This window comes from Ursus americanus, chromosome 13, assembly GCF_024610735.1.
Source record: "Ursus americanus isolate L20-20 chromosome 13, mUrsAme1.1.p, whole genome shotgun sequence".
NCBI lineage: Eukaryota > Metazoa > Chordata > Mammalia > Carnivora > Ursidae > Ursus > Ursus americanus.
This window is the reverse complement of record NC_142139.1, coordinates 2,853,637-2,865,894: the sequence shown is the minus strand read 5'-3', so window position 1 is coordinate 2,865,894 and position 12,258 is coordinate 2,853,637.

Genomic DNA, 12,258 nt, shown 5'->3' with positions numbered 1-12,258 from the left:
GCTTACACGAGGTACCTCGAGTAGTCAGATTCACAGGAGTGCTTAGCAGACACTCCTCGCTCAGTCTCGGAGCTCCACTGTGCAGCTTACGGCAAGGAGGCAGGCATGGGTGCCCAGGCAGTGGTCTCCCGGTGGGGTTGGGTTCCTTCTTTCCAGATTCAACCAAAACACTGCAACTACTTTTGTAAAGAAAATGATGGCTTCTGCTATGAACCCTCTCCTACATCTGAGTCAATTGTACAACTAACCTCTGCACACTCTCCACGCTCCGGCAGGGACCCCCTCCCGAAGTAGTTCCAATTTGTGCAAAGTGCAGCAAGGCAGGGGCCTCACTGCTCTCCAGTCTCCTCATGCTACGCCTGCGCTATGCTTGGGATTCCAGACCCAGCGCGTCAGCACAAAGCGCTTCAGATTGTTGCCTAGTGAAGAGGTGAGGGCAGCAGCTCATCTCGTGCAAAATGAACCCAAAGCAGGAGCAGAGACAGATGTAGTTCCTTCGGCTGTGAAATAATTGCAAAACTGTATCATTTTCTTGGGAAGTGGCGTTACCTTATAGAAAGAAAAATACAATTGAAACATATTGTTTCCTTTAAAAAAAAAAAAAAAAAAGTCCACAGGAGCAGAAAGAAGAATGGTGCTTGCCAGTGGTTGTGGAAGAGAGGAAATGGGGAGTTACCATTTAATGGGTACAGAGTTGCAGTTTTGTAAGATGAAAAGTGTTCTGGAGATGGATGGTGGTGATGGTAGCACAATATTGGGAACTACTTAGTGCCATGGTACACTTAAAAAGGCTTACGGTGTTAAATTTATGTTATTTAAATTTTACTACAATTAAAAAATACTTTTTAGAGATTTATGTTTTCTTGATCTTACCCCATTTGTTTGTTGTCCATTCATTTTTTAAATATATATAGAAGTAAAACAAGGATATTTCCTTCTAAGAAATTCAGACAAGGCAGAATTTGATAGAGCAAAACAATAAATTATTCCTTGACTTATACTCAACTTCTCCCTTCCCCAGAGTCACAGGTCATGTGTATTTTTCCAGTTTCTATTGTCTATGGGGTAGATATAAATCTAGATAGAGAGATAGAGAGATGATAGATAGATAATGTTTAACATATACACTATATACAGATTTCTTTTAACCTAAATGGGTCATGCCATATACTTAGTTCTCAGACTTGACTTTTTAGTATGTCTTAGACATGTTTCCAACTCTGTACTTATGGCTTTTCTTCATTCTTTTTAATAGCTGTGCAGCATTCCATGTATGGAAATAATATTATTTAATCATTTCTCTATTGAGACATTGAACTTGTTTCTTCTTTCATTTTCAAATGTCTGACCTTGGTAAATGTCTATTGTATGCTGACCAATGTACTAAAACCTTTGCACGGACTATGCCCGGTACCTATTACAGTCCTTAGCACGTATAAAAGTTAAATAACATCTTAGATTTAGATCCTCTGAGGTGATGGGCCTTGACTTCTTATTCTTACTATTCTGTAAGATAGTAAAGAAAATGTATATATGTGAACACATGCCAAATATGTAAATATGAATTATTATAACAAATAAAAGTAAAAATTTTAAGATACTAATAGAAATGTAGTATCCGGAGGACTTGCTTTGGCCTTGCTAAAACTGTCCAAAAATAATTTTTTTCCAAGCGAAGTATTTATTGCAAATCCATTTGTAGCAAATTTTACTATAGCAAAAATAAGAAATTTGATTATCTTCTGTCCCTCTCTCAATTCCCTGCCTTGCAACCACAGAGGATATCTCAAACACATTTTCAGCCTCTAAAAGGAGGATAAAATGGTAGTGTGATGATCTCTGGGCCACTGAAGCCCAGATAAAACTGAAAGCTTTCTTTTAGAGAAGGCAGTCCGTAACAATTATTGATCTATTGGTGTTACAAAGGAACCCGAGCTTTCAAACCAAGACAGTAAGTTGAATATTATTAGTACATTATTAATAAATGCTACAAGTCTTTGAATGCTTATCCTAGGTGTAACAAGCACATGATCTTATTGAATCATGTGCTTTGTATTCCTCAAATCTATAAGGTAGATATTGTTAGCTACGTTTCACAGATAAGAATATTGCAATTTAAAGTGGCTGTTTCCTGAGGTTATATAGTTTGGAAGAACAGAAGCAGTACTAAAGCCCAAATCTGTTGGACCCTCATGACCAGTATACTCAAAGCATAGTGTTCTAAGCTGCAACAACTTCACAATCCCTAGGGAATTCTTTTTCAAAGCTTTTGGCCATGGTATCTTCATAACCACAAGGTTTTGTTTGCTTTTCTAAATTCTTTTGAAAAAATAGATGAGAGAAAACAAAAGTTTATAGCAAAAGATATCTCCTGACCCTGATGCTCCCCTCCTCCAAAAAGGGAAAGAAAGGATCCGCTACAAAGCCTTTCCCCAGCAAGACTGAAAATTAGCGAGACCCCAGGTGTCATTTGTGATGCTTATTTCTGCTACCTTCCAACTCCCCTGAGCTCCAGCTGTTCTACCCCAAAATACACTCACTTCCCTGGCAAATATGAGGCATCCGTCATTGACTGCTATGATGGTGATCTTCCCCATCGGCTTCCTTCTCTGCTCCTCAGGAATTGAACTTCATAGAGAAAACTCAGGTTTAAGAAGGCCAATTAACTACTTAGGGAATTTATGAGCGCAAGAGCAGCAGGCTGAAGTAACCCCTGGAACATGTAAGAATTCACACCTGAAACAATGTTAACCCAATGCTGATTCTTGTGTAGTTTCGCGATATAAATTAAGACAATATCTGATGCCAGAACATTTCTAACATTTAAAAAAATTTTCCTCAGCTTAGCTAGAACAATGTATGATCCCATCAAGAAACCACTTTGGATCTCTTATCTCACAACCTATACCAGTAATGTTATGAGGAATTGGCAAATGAAAAAAAAAAAAGTTAAACAAAGAAACAAATAAAATGAATACATAGCAAATAAATAGCCAAAGAGAAAGAATAAATCTATAATTTCAATCTATAATTTCTTACGAGAACTCTGTTCATTGTTATGAAATATAATTTTAAAAAGTGAGAAAAATTAAAAGTAGTAGGTGCAAAAAATTTTTAAAAAAACATAGCAACCTGTTTTATACCTAGTCAGTATAAAACAACCCAAATAAGATAATGATTGATGATATTATTGTGTCCCATTATGGTTCGTTAATTTTCATTTATAATGATAATCCTGAGACAGTAAGAAAATGTTTAAATAATACCAAATACTTTTTCTTTTGAAAAGCTAGAGAAATGCTTAACACATTTTAAAAAGATTCCCTCAAAATTTAAATTTTAGCACTTAATGCAGATAAGCTATGTGGAAAAAACATTTACATGGATCATTTCATTCCACACATACCTAAAATATTAGGTGTTTATTCCAATTGTATGGAACATACTGTTTTTTAATGGATCACTTAGTCTTTCCTCATGACTACAAGATAATGCTTCTTGGCTTCTAACCTCTAAAGAAATTATCAGCTTTTCTCTTTTGGAAATTCATGCTGAATCAAAGACACCCATCCCTCTCTGCATCTCACTCCAGCCCGTTACCAACTAGTTCCCTATTCAGAGAGCCTACAGCAGTTTTGTTTTGTTTTTCTATATACATCATTGGCTGCCGCCTCTAGCACTTTCTCTTTTTTCCATCTAATCGCCTCTAAAATAAATTTAAAAAAATGAATATGATGAAGGCATTCCAAGATAGAAATTATAAAACAAAAATTCTTGACATTTCATTAAAGAGGTGGTCTGTTCATCATCAGTCGATACTTGGAGGAGGTAATATAATTTGCTATGGCAATTTTGTCTTCAACTTCATCAAAGTTTGATCTGAGAGGTAATGGGTCAGATGTAGAATTAAAATTCGGATAAAGAAAGGGGGGGTAATCAGAACGGGGAATGAAGCATGAGAGACTATGGACTATGAGAAACAAACTGAGAGCTTCAGAGGGGAGGGGGTGGGGGAATGGGATAGACTGGTGATGGGTAGTAAGGAGGGCATGTATTGCATGGTGCACCGGGTGTTATACGCAAGTAATGAATCATCGAACTTTACAACAAAAACCGGGGATGTACTACTGTATGGTGACTAACACAATATAATAAAAAAAATTTTTTTAAATAAAAAAATAAAAAAAAATAAAATTCAGATATAATGTCTTTATTAAGATTAAAAAGAAACTACCTCTTCTGAATCATATAAAGCTGGTTAGGGATAGATCCTAATACAAATGACCTTTTTATTTTATCACTTTGAAGCCCAGAGCCAAGACAGTGTGATATGGAAGCAAAACAGGACTGGGAAAGGAAGCAGATCGTCAGGCACAGTCCTTCTGGGGGCAAGATCTCTTTACCATAAATCTTGTAAGTTAGAACTCAGTAGTGTTAAGTCAGTAACAGGGACACAAAAAAACAAAAACCCCGACATCAAAACACAGTAATCCTGGTATTCATCTTAGTAATAAAGACTTTCTAGAAATTGTCCTGTGGGCTGTAGATGTAGCCATTCAATTGTATCCTTTTTGCAGAAGAATCTTACTGAATTTCCTTAGTTGCTCAAGCCAGGGATCTTGACTTTCCTTCATTTTCAACCAAAAAATAACAAATCTATAGCTACTGTCACAGTATTAGTCCAAGCCAAACATCTCTTGCTTAAATTTCTGCAGGAGCATCATAGCTGGTCTCTGTACACATTTCATTGACTCCACTCTGGGACATTAATGATGTTCCCACTCCTATCCACTCCCTTCCACAGATAAAGTGATTGTTAAAAATATAAATTTAATCACGTCACTCCTCTGCTTAAAATCCTTCAATAGTTCTTATGGCCCTTGGATGAAACCCAAATTCCTCAATATGAACTAGAAAGACTCTCCTCAATCAAATCTCTTTATACCCTTTCAACCTCATTTTGTGCTAGGGAGGCTTATGAAAAGGATCTACAACTATGAAAGAAAGGAGGGAAAATTAAGACTAGGCAGAGGGAAAAGTTGAACTGTGATGCAGGTCTCATGAAACTTTGGTCAACCTGAAGGGGACACATGAAGAAAATATTTCCCATTAGAGCCATCCTTCATCAAGCTAAATTGGAACAAGACTTTATGAACTCACTTCAGTCAGTCACTGGATGCAAGCTGTCCCGGGAAGAGAATGATCACAAGTAAAACAACTCAATGCAGCTGAAGCAGATCTTGAGAAGCTGGGACCTGCAGGCTGTCTGCTAACTGCACTCCCCACATTTGCCATAAAGAACTTTCCTGGATGAGGAATTGGGTGGTGCAGGCCCTTATCTACAACAGCCCAGCCCCTGCAGCACTCAGCTATAATCCTCCATGTACATTTGGGGAGCAAAATCCTCTTTCAGGATTTTAGTGGGCCTCTCTTCCAGAGGGAAATCTTAAAACAGAGAGTTTCATGAGATGAACTATAGTCTTTGCTTTATAGCTGTCTCAAGACCACAACTGATAACTCATGGCTTCTCTCCTCCATGATATATTCTAGATTTCCTTCACACTTAGCTTCTATTTCTTCTGGCCTTGGTGGTTTACCTAGTGCCATAACCCAAATCCTCATGCTTGAGCACTCTGGTTCCCTGGTCACCATGCATTCCTCAGCCTGGGGTTGTTGTATCTATCTACTTGCAGTAATATTTGGGAGAGGGACTACTGAGAAGCACTCATGTGGATCACCTGGGCTCTACATATATTCCTTCCTATCTCATTATGTAAGAGCAGGTCCACGTCCTCCTCATAATTAAGAGTCAGTCACTCCTGCCAAGATGTTGACATCTTTTCTTGCATGCTGGTCCTAAGATACAAGAAGCCCAAAGTATGTAGCTTAAAATTCAGTGCACTCTTGCTATGTTCCCTGCTAAGAGTGTGCCCTTTTGGAAGCCTAGGACTTCTAATCATTCAGAGCCCAAAGTTGCAAGAATATAAATCATGAAGGCCTCAGTGGGTTATTGGAAGTGATGGTACATCACTACTTCTTCTACCTCTTGTTTTCCTTACCTATTGGGAGCACAAGGTCTTTGAGTCAATGTATACACTATGTCCTGGAGCGTGGCATACCTGGAATATACATATGGTCTTGTGAGAATGAACTACTGGATCTTCCAGGATGGAAAGAGCCTAATAATATAATCAGCTTGCCAGCAAGGGATGATTTATCTCCTTGAGAAATGATGCCATATTGGGAGCTCAGTTCTTATCTCATTGCTGGCAGATTAGAAACATTCATCAGAGGCAATAGCTTCTGGTGACATTAGGCCCATCTGTGACCTCTATCTCTGTCACTGGCACTTATGTGCCCAACCTACCAGCACTGAGCAGGCAATGATAGAAGCTGGCTAACATCAAAACTGGTCAGGGCATATTGTCTACTTGCTTCTTTAATTCCTCTTCTGTACTTAATGTTCTCTGGTGGGCATGAACTACCGATATAAAGAACTTTCCACTTGGTGCCCCTCCTGTGTTTACTCACATGTTTCTACCCCAAAACACCTTGTCTCCAATCTTCCAATCCTTTTCTTTCCAAGCTCCTGTTAGGCCATTTTCCTCTGCCCATGATTCATATATATTTTAGCCGGGTGCACTTCTTAAGACTCTATTGGGAGATTTTTGATCACTACTATTTTTCAAGGCCATTTCTGAGTGAGGCTGCATACATTTTTGGAACATAACCACATTAACTCATTCAACCTTTATTGAAGACCTACTCTGTACCAATTACTTTGCTAGCATTTGGAAATTAAAGAATAAGACACCATCTTTGTTCACTAGGTCAGAACCTAGTGGAAGTAAGAAAAAAATACATAACATGATAAGCAATACTAGCAACATTAATAGCACGCTATTGAGAAAATAGATATAAATATTAGGTGTTTCAAAGACAGAAGTTACCAAGTAGCAGAAAGGTTATCCCACAGATTAAATAAGCATAGATTCACAAAGTTATAGTTATAAGCAAAAAATAATTATTGTATAGCCTTCAAATGTGATTATCAGTTATAAGATGAAGTCCAGTATATACTTTGGAAAAGTTGCCAAAATAGTCCTCGGTTAATTCTGTAAACGTAGCACACCAAGTTCTGAGCTGATGTAGTTCCTCTGTTTCAGACATGGCTTGGGGTAGCTCTCAGGCACCATCGTTTCCTGCCAACACTGGAGTGGACTGCCACCTTGGGAAGGTGATGGGAGATAGTGCCAAAGGAGGTAAAGAGAGAAAAGAGAAATGCATGTGCAAAAAGAAAGATGAAGTACCACAGAATGATGTGTTCCTAAATAATACAGATGTGTTTGTTACAGTTCAGATTCTATGTGGTTTCTGGCACAATCCCTCAAAACAAGTCAATTAGACATAGGCAAATGTTCTCAGCATTGCAAAGTGATTGGTCAAGAGTCCAAAAAGGAAATTATACCCCAATTGAGATTTTGAAATGAAAAAAAAAAAAAAAAACCCCAAAACTCAAGCTGCTCCAAAAGAAAGAAGGCCAACAGTGTATTCCAAAAGAAGCTATTGCTCATCTCAAATTCTGTGTATCAGTCTGGGTCCCTAGAGGGAAAGAAAGGACCTTAATTTAGGAAACACTCTCTGTCAACAGCAGTCATGGAGATAATCTAGATCCCCAACTAGACATTAAACCTTGACTCTGTGGGATATTTCTTCTCCTTTCAGTGTAGAAAGAGAAAGAGAAAATGAAAAAAGGATCAGCTAACTAAATCCCAATCTTCTAACAGAAAAAGCATTGAAACGTGGATAGCTACCCGCGTCTTGAAAAAGTCCAAAAATTCTTAAGAAATCTGGCTGTGTCTATCATGGAAAAACATGGAATTATGATATTTCCAAACCTTCTTGGATTTAATCATAAAGTACCTCAGACCTCCTGCATGACTCACCCATCCTAATGATGAGGATCAAATCGTGTTTCTTGGTGGATTAGCTTACAGTGTTTGAGTGAACTACAACACAAGCCCACAATTATTATTAAGGCATCATGTTCATCTTTGGCATGGCAACTATTCAACATCATCTGACAATGAAAGATATTTTGTTATAACAGAAGCCTTACCCAAAGAGTAAGTGAGTTCTCACCAATGACTGGCAAAGCACTGTTATTACACAGTTTACACCAAGTAACTTATAAAAAGGCATTAAGCAAGAATCATTTAAGTGCTTAAACAATCCAACTCCACATGCAGTAAGTTAGTGGCATGAAACATTCCATCCTTGAGGAATATGCCATTGGAACCTTCTCAAGTAAGTAAAATCACTGTTCAATGGCTGTGGGAATGTCAGAAGCTAACTCCTCCATAGCAAGATTCATGGCAAAATTGTCTTATACCAATACATTTAAATAGTGATCCAATATACCTTAAATATTGCTAAAATTGAGTTTTACACTATTGTTCCTGTGAAATATAGTGTGTCCATAAAATTCATTTTCATTGTAATTACCTGTTTGATCCACCTCTTTCCTCATAGTTAATCAATGTCAGACCTAAGTCCTAGATTCTAAAATTTACTCATTTTACAAGAGTTGTTCACTGATTCTATAAACAATGAAGAGTATTTTCAAACATGAAATGACTTTTTTTTTTCTTGGAGGTAAGAAGATTTTGTGGAAATACTCATGTTAGCCAAATACGTGAAGTTAATTGTCCCATAGTCTTCCACCCATCTATTGTCTGTCTATCTATCTATCTATCTATCTATCTATCTATCTATCTATCTATCGTTTAGAAGAAGAAAAAAAGTGTATTAAAACTAGTGTCAAAAGTGGGTTTGTAATAAAATTTTACCAAATAAAAACATTTCTAGGGTCAGATAATAAGATTCTTTAATAAAGTACTCATTAAACAGATTGTATTTCCTAGCCTATCTGCCTGTCATCATAAATATTACTTTGTTGCAGCATTACAGAGAACACATACTACCTGGAGATATGATAACACCCCATGGGATTTAACTTCAATTGTTTACCATGGAGATTCCCTTTTCAGAGTTACATTTTGCATTTTGAAATGCTCAGCTTTTATGAATTTTATTAGCAGAAGAATGAAAACAAGGGTTTTTAAAATGAAATTTAGAACTGTCAGGTTATGACTCTAAACATTTGCCAGTTAGTATGGTTTTGGCCACAAGTAACAGAAACCTTAAGGAAATTTAAATACCAAGAAAACTTCTTATCTCACATAATAGAAACTCAGAGAAAGTTCAGGTTTCAGGGCAAATTACTTAAGCACTCCCAACTTGTCATCAAAGCCCAGGTTCTTGCCATCTCTTCTTTCTTCCCTCCTAGGTTTTACCTCATTCACAGACTGTTTGATAGGTGACTGAAGCAGAATCAAATCCCCAATCCAGACAACAAAAAGAGATCAACCATCCTATGATGTAGATATTTCTTAGGATTGAGGTCATTTCTCAGAAAATGAACCAACAGATTTCACTTCAGTTCATTAGCTAAGATTGGGTCACATTTCTATTCTTGGACCAATCACTAACAAGGATAACTAGCTTACCCTTAGAGGAACTAGTTACACTACTGTAGCTGGGAGGGGGTCATCTTATCTTGGAGACACATGGCTGCATAGGAAAGTGCTATAAACCTAAATAAATCCAGGTTTTAGTAAGAAGAAGAGGAAAGTGGAAAACAGCTAGACAACTAAAAGAGTTGTCTTTACAGCAACTGTAACTGTATTAGAGCTGTAAAGGCTAAAATTTTGGGGTAGAGGTGAGTAGAGTGTTGAGTGGTAAGGATCAGAGATTGAGAATCTAAATTAAATTAACACAATTTTTTAAAATACCCAATAAATGAGATTAAATCAAAGGCAATACATCTTTCAAGAATATTTATATATCAGTATTAAAAAGTAAACAATTATGAAAACTCCAGTCCAATTGCTCCAGTTTATAAATGAGGAAACCAAAGCCTAAACGAGTTTAAGTTGTTCGAGATCACGTAAGAAATCAGCACCAGGAAGATATGCTAAAATTCACGATACTCTTCCTAAATACCACCATTCATTTCAATTCTGCCCCAACAGCATGTTACATTCCTCACTGGGTGTCATTTCTAGGTATAAAGAGGAGTCAGTTATGATTTTTTTAAGAAATAAATCATTCCACATTATACAAAATGATCTATGCCAGCACTAGCAAGGCAAATGAAGTAGCTCTTTTCTACTTTAATATCTTGTGTATTATAGGAAACTAGGTTATTATTAATAATATTGATATCAATAATTGATAATGTACTCTGTGCCAAGCATCATGTCAGGTCCTTAAGGGTCATTATTGCTAATTTTCTCAACACCCCAAAAAAGAACTCTTAATATTCCCTTTCTGAAGGTGAACTGAGGCCCACAGGCTTAAAGTCACTTGCCTGAATCAAATTGGTTCTGGCGTAAGAATTTAAACCTAGGTTTGTTTCACTTTAAAGGTTTTCAACCTGCTAACACTCTCCAAATGGTGTTTTGCTAACTTCTTGTCCTGCTAGATGCTCCATTTAAAAGAAGATCAAACAAATTTGGGAAATACTGTGTTTTATATGCCTCTCATGGAAATTGAATATGCACACTGTAATATTTAAAAATATGAAAAATCCTACAAAAACCAGAAATTTATCCAACTTCATTTTATCCAGTATTTCCTATTATTTGAAGATTAAATCCTTTCTCACATAATATACATTAATATTCAAGGAAGTAATGTTCAGTGACATGCACTTTGGGAAATTCTGTACTACATTATTTGATATTTAAAATACATGAGTGCATGCTAACAATCTAATTATATTTGAATGATAGTATTAATATGTAATTATATTATATATATGTAACCAGTTTAGGAGTCTTACTATGAGATGATTTAATTTTTTCCAATTACTGTTCTCAAATGTCAAATCTGACCTTCCCATTGAGTAGCAGGTCCCTTCATAACATCTTGCCCAAACTACATTTGTCTGTAAGTTATGGTTATTTTTCACAGTTAAAACTTAGAATTAAAAACAATAGAGAAAATCAGTGAAACAAGCTGGTTTGTTGAGATCAATAAAACTGATATACTTCTAGCCCAGACTAATTAGCAAAAAAAGGGTACAGAAGCCACAAATCGCAACTCTCAAAAATGGGAGAGGTAACAATTAGAATGTCCCCATATATTAAGAGAATAACAGGGAAGTATTATGAACAACTTTATGCCAATGAACTTAGCATCACAAATGGAATGGACAAGTTCCTTGAAAGATACTGCAACAGCTCATCCAAAAAGAAACAGATAATCGGAACAGTATCTGTATTAAAGTAATTGAATTTGTGATTGATAACTTTCCCACAAAGAAAAACCCAGTCCAGATGGCTTCAATGGTGAATTCTTACAAATATTTAAGGAACAGATAATACCAATTCTACACAAACACTTCCAAGAATTGAATAGGAGAAACATTTTCTAAATCATTCAGTGAGGCCAGCATTGTTCTGATATCAAAACTAGACAAGGACATCATAATAAAGCTATAGAATAATATTTCTCATGATCTAATATGCAAAAATTCTAAACAAAACTTTAGAAAATCAAATCTAAAAATATATACAAATTGTAACACATCACAATCAAATGGTATTTATCTCAGGAAATGTAAGGAAAAATGTAATTTTTCTCAAATATCAATCAGTACAATTCACCATATTAAGAGGTTAAAAAATTAAAATCACTTCATCATCACTTGTGATGCAATTACTGCATCACTTGTGCAGAAAAATCCTTTGACAGAATCCCACGTCTATTCTTAATTTAGAAAAAAAAAAAAAAACCATCGGCAAATCAGAAATAGAAGGGAATTTCCTCAACTTTATAAAGATCGCCTATGAAAAACCTTCAGCTGACATCACATGTATGGTGAAAGACTGAAGTTTTCCCTTGAAGATAAAGAACAAAGCAAGGATATCATCTCTCATCACTTTTATTCATCATTGTACTGGAGGTTCTGGCTTCTCCAATAAGCATGAAAAAGAAATATAGGACATCCAGATTGAAAAATAAAAGTAAAATTGTATTTACTCACGGATGAAGTAATTGTCTACGAAAAAAAATCTGATGGAAAATGTAAAACAGCTACTGGAACTAGTAAGTGAGTGTAGCAGGCTGTGGGATAAAAGATCAATATACAAAAATCAGTTTTACTTCCATATAATGGAAACTATCATAAAT